Raw genomic sequence first — 7,720 nt, forward strand, 5'->3', positions numbered from 1 at the left:
ACAGATTGGTATGGGCGCGGTAGGTTTTTCACTCAATGGAGCCCCCAGGGTGTCCTGGTGTGGTCGAGTCGATTCTGCACCTCGGATAACTTCACATTCCGCCGCTGTGTAGCTGCGGGGGTTGTGAATACTCCATTATTTAAAGCGGGGCTCTAATCGAGGTGCGATGTTAAGTCGCGCTGTTGTGAAAGTAAATGATCCCACAGGACGATGTGCTGCGACAAATTATTATATAATAAAGCGGCCGCACCGATCATTCCGGAAGCGACGTCACGATCCGCGAGAGGTACAGCACGAAATTTCGCGCCGTCCTATCGCCCATGGTGTTCGTGCACTTCGTGTGTTCCGGGGTCTCTCCTCAGGTACACGACCAAAAACGGCACAATTAATTTTGGACTAGAGCAGGTCGGGGAAAGACGTGCCTCCTGGGAAAGATGGGTGTGTGCCCAAACATTCTTGTCAGGGGAGCCTCATCCAAACCTTTCATGTCAAAAGCATTTACTCCACTTTGCCTCATGTCAGGGGCGTCTTGTCCCATGTCAGGGGCATCTTGCCTCATGTCAGGGGCGTCTTGTCCCATGTCGGGGGCATCTTGCCTCATGTCAGGGGCATCTTGTCCCACCTTGCCTAATGTCAGGGGCATCTTTCCCCAACTTTCCTCATATCAGGGGCGTCTTGTCCCATGTCAGGGGCATCTTGTCCCACCTTGCCTCATGTCAGGGGCATCTTTCCCCAACTTTCCTCATGTCAGGGGCATCTTTCCCCAACTTTCCTCATGTCAGGGGCATCTTTCCCCAACTTTCCTCATGTCAGGGGCATCTTTCCCCAACTTTCCTGATGTCAGGGGCATCTTTCCCCACCTTTACTCATGTCAGGGGCATCTTTCCCCACCTTTACTCATGTCAGAGGCATCTTGCCCCATCTTTCCTGCTGGAGGCATCTTGCCCCATCTTTCCTGCTGGAGGCATCTTGCCCCATCTATGCTCCTAGAGGCATCTTGCCCCATCTTTCCTGCTGGAGGCATCTTGCCCCATCTTTCCCGTGAGAGGCATCTTGCCCCATCTTTCCTGCTAGAGGCATCTTGCCCCATCTTTTCTGCGAAAGGCATCTTGCCCCATATTTCCTGCGAGAGGCATCTTGCCCCATCTTTCCTGCTAGAGGCATCTTGCCCCACCTTTCCTGCGAGAGGCATCTTGCCCCATCTTTCCTGCTTGAGGCATCTTGCCCCATCTTTCCTGCGAGAGGCATCTTGCCCCATCTTTCCTGCTAAAGGCATCTTGCCCCATATTTCCTGCCAGAGGCATCTTGCCCCATCTTTGCTCCAAGAGGCATCTTGCCCGATCTTTGCTCCAAGAGGCATCTTGCCCCATCTTTCCTGCTGGAGGCATCTTGCCCCATCTTTGCTGCTCAAGGCATCTTGCCCCATATTTCCTGCCAGAGGCATCTTGCCCCATCTTTCCTGCCGGAGGCATCTTGCCCCATCTTTCCTGTGAGAGGCATCTTGCCCCATCTTTCCTGTGAGAGGCATCTTGCCCCATCTTTCCTGTGAGAGGCATCTTGCCCCATCTTTGCTCCAAGAGGCATCTTGCCCATCTTTGCTCCTAGAGGCATCTCGCCCATCTTTGTCCAAGAGGCATCTTTCCCCATCTTTCCTGCTAGAGGCATCTTGCCCCATCTTTCCTGCTAGAGGCATCTTGCCCCATCTTTCCTGCTAGAGGCATCTTGCCCCATCTTTCCTGCTAGAGGCATCTTGCCCCATCTTTCCTGCTAGAGGCATCTTGCCCCATCTTTCCTGCGAGGGGCATCTTGCCCCATCTTTCCTGCTAGAGGCATCTTGCCCCATCTTTCCTGCGAAAGGCATCTTGCCCCATCTTTGCTCCAAGAGGCATCTTGCCCATCTTTGCTCCAAGAGGCATCTTGCCCCATCTTTCCTGCTAGAGGCATCTTGCCCCATCTTTCCTGCTAGAGGCATCCTGCCCCATCTTTCCTGCTAGAGGCATCTTGCCCCATCTTTCCTGCTAGAGGCATCTTGCCCCATCTTTCCTGCTAGAGGCATCTTGCCCCATCTTTCCTGCTAGAGGCATCTTGCCCCATCTTTCCTGCGAGAGGCATCTTGCCCCATCTTTCCTGCTAGAGGCATCTTGCCCCATCTTTCCTGCTGGAGGAATCTTGCCCCCATCTTTCCTGCTAGAGGCATCTTGTCCCATCTTTGCTCCAAGCGGCATCTTGCCCCCATCTTTCCTGCGAGAGGAATCTTGCCCCATCTTTGATCCGAGATCTTGCTCCATCTTTCCTGCTGGAGACATCTTGCCCCATCCTTCCTGGCATTTTGCCCCATCTTTGCTGCTAAATGCATCTTGCCCCATCTTTCCTGCTGGAGGCATTTTGCCCCATCTTTCCTGCTAGAGGCATATTGCCCCATCTTTGCTGCTAAATGCATCTTGCCCCATCTTTCCTGCTGGAGGCATTTTGCCCCATCTTTCCTGCTAGAGGCATCTTGTCCCATCCTGCTAGAGGCATCTTGCCCCATCTTTGATCCGAGATCTTGCTCAATCTTTCCTGCTGGAGACATCTTGCCCCATATTTCCTGGCATTTTACCCCATCTATCCTCCTAGAGGCATCTTGCCCCATCTTTGCTCCTCGAGGCATCTTGCCCCATCTTTCCTGCTAGAGGCATCTTGCCCCATCTTTGATCCGAGATCTTGCTCCATCTTTCCTGCTGGAGACATCTTGCCCCATCTTTCCTGGCATTTTGCCCCATCTTTCCTCCTGGAGGCATCTTGCCCCATCTTTGCTGCTAGAGGCATCTTGCCCCATCTTTCCTGCTAAAGGCATATTGCCCCATCTTTGCTGCTAAATGCGTCTTGCCCCATCTTTCCTGGCATCTTGCCGCATCTTTCCTGGCATTTTGCCCCATCTTTCCTGCGAGAGGAATCTTGCCCCATTTTTGATGCTAGAGGCATCTTGCCCCATTTTTGATGCTAGAGGCATCTTGCCCCATCTTTGCTGCTAGAGGCATCTTGCCCCATCTTTCCTGCTAGAGGCATCTTACCCCATCTTTCCTGGCATCTTGCCTCATCTTTCCTGGCATCTTGCCCCATCTTTCCTGGCATCTTGCCCCATCTTTCCTGGAATCTTACCCCATCTTTCCTGGCATCTTGCCCCATCTTTCCTGGCATCTTGCCACATCTTTCCTGGCATCTTGCCCCATCTTTCCTGGCATCTTGCCCCATCTTTCCTGGCATCTTGCCCCATCTTTCCTGGCATCTTGCCCCATCTTTCCTGGCATCTTGCCCCATCTTTCCTGGCATCTTGCCCCATCTTTCCTGGCATCTTGCCCCATCTTTCCTGACATCTTGCCACATCTTTCCTGCGAGAGGCATCTTGTCCTATCTTTGCTGCTGGAGGCATCTTGTCCCATCTTTCCTGCTCGAGGCATCCTGCCCCATCTTTCCTGCTGGAGGCATCTTGCCCCATCTTTGCTTCTAAAGGCATCCTGCCCCATCTTTCCTGCTGGAGGCATCTTGCCCCATCTTTCCTGCTAGAGGCATCTTGCCCCATCTTTCCTGCTGGAGGCATCTTGCCCCATCTTTGCTGCTAGAGCCATCTTTCCCCATCTTTGCTGCGAGAGGCATCTTGCCTCATCTTTGCTGCGAGAGCCATCTTGCCCCATCTTTGCTGCTAGAGCCATCTTTCCCCATCTTTGCTGCGAGAGGCATCTTGCCTCATCTTTGCTGGCATCTTGCCTCATCTTTGCTGGCATCTTGCCCCATCTTTCCTGGCATCTTGCCCCATCTTTCCTGGCATATTGCCCCATCTTTCCTGGCATCTTGCCCCACCTTTCCTGGCATATTGCCCCATCTTTCATGGCATATTGCCCCCGGTTTACTGGCATATTGCCCCATCTTTCCTGGCATCTTTCCCGTTCTTTCCTGGCATATTGCCCCATCTTTCCTGGCATATTGCCCCACGTTTCCTGGCATCTTGCCCCAGGTTCCCTGGCATATTGCCCCATCTTTCCTGGCATATTTCCCCACCTTTTCCTGGCATATTGCCCCATCACTACTCCAATATCACGATTCTCCGAATCCCCATAAATAGTCGTTTTCACAGTTCTAACCTCCACTCGCTCTCTGCATGTATCAAGATGAAGCACGAACATCAAGGTGTTTTGGTTATTGATCTTCGTGACGATCTGATGCACAAACCAAAACATCCTATTGTGATTTGTGACGTCAAAGTCTGAGTTTAGCAAACTTTGGGGGTTGCGCCTTTTCGGGCTCATGGGACCAAGTCGCTGCGTCCGAAGTCCGAAGCGGCCATTTCATCGCCGGGAGCTCGTTGGCGGGACAGGTGCACGGTGTGTCGTGTTTCTCCGTTAGATGTTCCCTCGTGTGGGTGGTCCGGGCTTCACGGGGTCCCACGAGGTCACGTGATTACCCTTTAATCCCGACCCCTCCTGTCGCGCCTAATGAGCGAATCCTGGGGAATGATCGAAATGCACGAAATCATCTTGTACAAAAATGGCCCCCCAACAGGATGTGTGAACATTTCGTTTTACGGAATACTTGATAGTGGTTGTTTGCAGGTACAGGTACCATCCACAACACGTGCTATAAAGGTTTTTAAAAATGGAGGGTTGTGCTGATCCGATAATCGGTAAATTAACCTCCAAAACCAAAACGGTCGCCGACTCTGATTGCCTCGGGGGTTTACTTTCGGGCGATCAACGGGGTTACAATACAGGTGTACCCCCGAATGACGTTCAAACATCAAAAATACCTTTTGTTTCGCGGTCGGCCGAAGGTTAAGAAAATAGCACGGGGTTAAGGAGGCGCACGAAAAGGGCATTCAGCCTATCTCACCTGTGCTCATAAGCCAGGTGTTGCTTTAACGGTTAAGGTGGTTGACTTGAGATCTTTGGGTCTTGTGTTTGAATCCATATCGCGCCGTTAAAAATAACACCAGGTGGGTTGACTCATCCTTCATCGGTGGGCAAAAATGAGGGACAGCCCCCAGAAAAATGATCCAACCAACAAGAGCCACAGGCTGAACACGAAACAACAACAACAACCTGTATAACCCGTGCTCATCTCCTCCATGCAAGTTTCATACCTACCAGTGTGACACGTGGCGGTGTTACTGGTGATGGTGGTAGTAGAAGTTGCGGTAGTAGTGGTGGTAGTAGTAGTCATGGTAGTAGTGGTGGTGGTAGTAGTGTAGTAGTAGTGATGGTGGTGGTGGTAGTAGTAGTAGTGGTACTGCTGGTGGTAGTAGTAGTCGTGGTACTAGTGGTGGTGGTGGTGGTAGTAGTAGTCGTCGTGGTACTAGTGGTGGTAATAGTAGTCGTGGTACTAGTAGTGGTACTAGTAGTGGTGGTGGTAGTAGTAGTAGTAGTCGTGGTGCTAGTGGTGGTGGTAGTAGTAGTCGTGGTACTAGTGGTGGTGGTGGTGGTGGTGGTGGTGGTAGTAGCAGCAGTGGTACTAGTGGTGCTGGTGGTGGTAGTAGTAGTCGTGGTACTAGTGGAGGTGGTAGTAGTAGCACTGGTGGAGGTAGTGGTAGTATTAGTAGTAGTAGTAGTAGTAGTAGTAGTAGTAGTAGCAGCAGTGGTGGAGGTAGAAGTAGTAGTAGTAGAAATGTTGGAGGTAGTAGTAGTAGTTGCAGTGGTGGAGGTAGTAGTAGCAGTGGTGGAGGTAGTACTAGTAGTAGTAGTAGCAGCAGCAGTGGTGGAGGTAGTAGTAGTAGTAGTAGCAGCAGTGGTGGAGGTAGTAGTAGCAGTGGTGGAGGTAGTAGTAGTAGTAGTAGTAGTAGTAGTAGTAGTCGTAGCAGCAATGGTGGAGGTAGTAGTAGTAGTAGTAGTAGTAGTAGTAGTAGTAGTAGTAGTAGTAGTCGTAACAGCAGTGGTGGAGGTAGTAGTAGTAGTAGTAGTAGTAGTGGTGGAAGTAGTACTAGTAGTTAGTAGTAGTAATACCAGCACTGGTAGCAGTAGTAGTAGTTAGTAGAGGTAGTAGTCGTAGCAGCAGTGGTGGAGGTAGTAGTAGCAGTGGTGGAGGTAGTACTAGTAGTAGTAGTAGCAGCAGCAGTGGTGGAGGTAGTAGTAGCAGTGGTGGAGGTAGTAGTAGCAGTAGTAGTAGTAGTAGTAGTCGTAGCAGCAATGGTGGAGGTAGTAGTAGTAGTAGTAGTAGTAGTAGTAGTAGTAGTAGTAGTAGTAGTAGTAGTAGTCGTAGCAGCAGTGGTGGAGGTAGTAGTAGTAGTAGTAGTAGTAGTAGTGGTGGAAGTAGTACTAGTAGTTAGTAGTAGTTAGTAGTAGTAATACCAGCACTGGTAGCAGTAGTAGTAGTAGTAGTTAGTAGAAGTAGTAGTCGTAGCAGCAGTGGTGGAGGTAGTAGTAGTAGTAGTAGTAGTGGTGGTGGAGGTAGTAGTAGTAGTTAGTAGTAGTAGTTAGTAATAGTAGTACCAGCACTGGTAGCAGTAGTAGTAGTTGGTAGTACTAGTTGTATTAGTTAGTGTTAGTAGTAGTTAGTAGTTATTAGTAGTTCGTAGCAGTAGTAGTAGTAGTAGTAGTAGTAGTAGTAGTCGTCGTCGTCGTCGTACCAGCACTGGTAGTGGAGGTAGCGGTGGTAGAACTGTTAGAAAGTTTTAATTTTTGCAATTAAAAAAAAATCTTGTGAAAAGGAGGGTGGATAGGAGGGGCGGTGGGAGTGGAAGTTGGATTGGATTGGGTTTGAATGAACACACCTGTAAGAGCTGGATTGGATTGGGTTTGAATGAACACCTGTAAGAGCTGGATTGGATTGGGTTTGAATGAACACACCTGTAAGAGCTGGATTGGGTTGGGTTTGAATGAACACACCTGTAAGAGCTGGATTGGATTGGGTTTGAATGAACACCTGTAAGAGCTGGATTGGATTGGGTTTGAATGAACACACCTGTAAGAGCTGGATTGGATTGGGTTTGAATTAACACCTGCAAGAGCCGGTACATAACATCTGATGAACACAAGGTGTAAACGCACAGATCACACACATCCAATCGCGATCGGCCTACCTAACGGTCCATCCATGCTGCACCTCTCTCCACCTATCGCTCGTGGTCACCTCCAGATCGGCGGTGTACAGCGACCCCTATTGGCGGCCACCTGAATCCCACGAGGTGTAAACTGTGATACGTTGTGCATTGCGAGATGATTTTAACGTTCGAGCCGTTATTCAAATAAACGGTTTGTCAGGTGTAGTTAAGTAGATTTCCAGGAGATTAATTATATAAATATTATTATTACTCGGACTGCACTTTGGGCACTTTAAACACCTTCCAGACCCCAACTTGATCGCCCCTTCCGGTGGGGCTTGTTTGGCCCCAGTGTCACACACAACGTTCACTTTGTCTGACAAACCGGCGCCAGACAAACACGTGATGGCTCATCGATAAGGACAACATGATGTTGTCTCCACCTGGAGAACCTGCTTACCTAAACCCATAAACCTGACCTCATGTTATCCCCTTAATAAGGAATCGCACGAAAAAATGTTTCAACTATTTGGGATTTCTCTGGCTCACTGCAAACCCTTGTAGACACATCCAGGTGATGCTTCATTGAGCAGGAGACATCTTAGATTCACTGTGAACAAAGAGTGAGGAACTCACCTGATGGGAATATCACTGTATCGGAGATGGAATAGGTATTCCACCTGGATGTCGCATTCCCTGTATCGGAGATGG

This window comes from Myxine glutinosa, chromosome 5 (assembly GCF_964187855.1).
Source record: "Myxine glutinosa chromosome 5, kmMyxGlut1.1, whole genome shotgun sequence".
Taxonomy (NCBI): Eukaryota; Metazoa; Chordata; class Myxini; order Myxiniformes; family Myxinidae; genus Myxine; species Myxine glutinosa.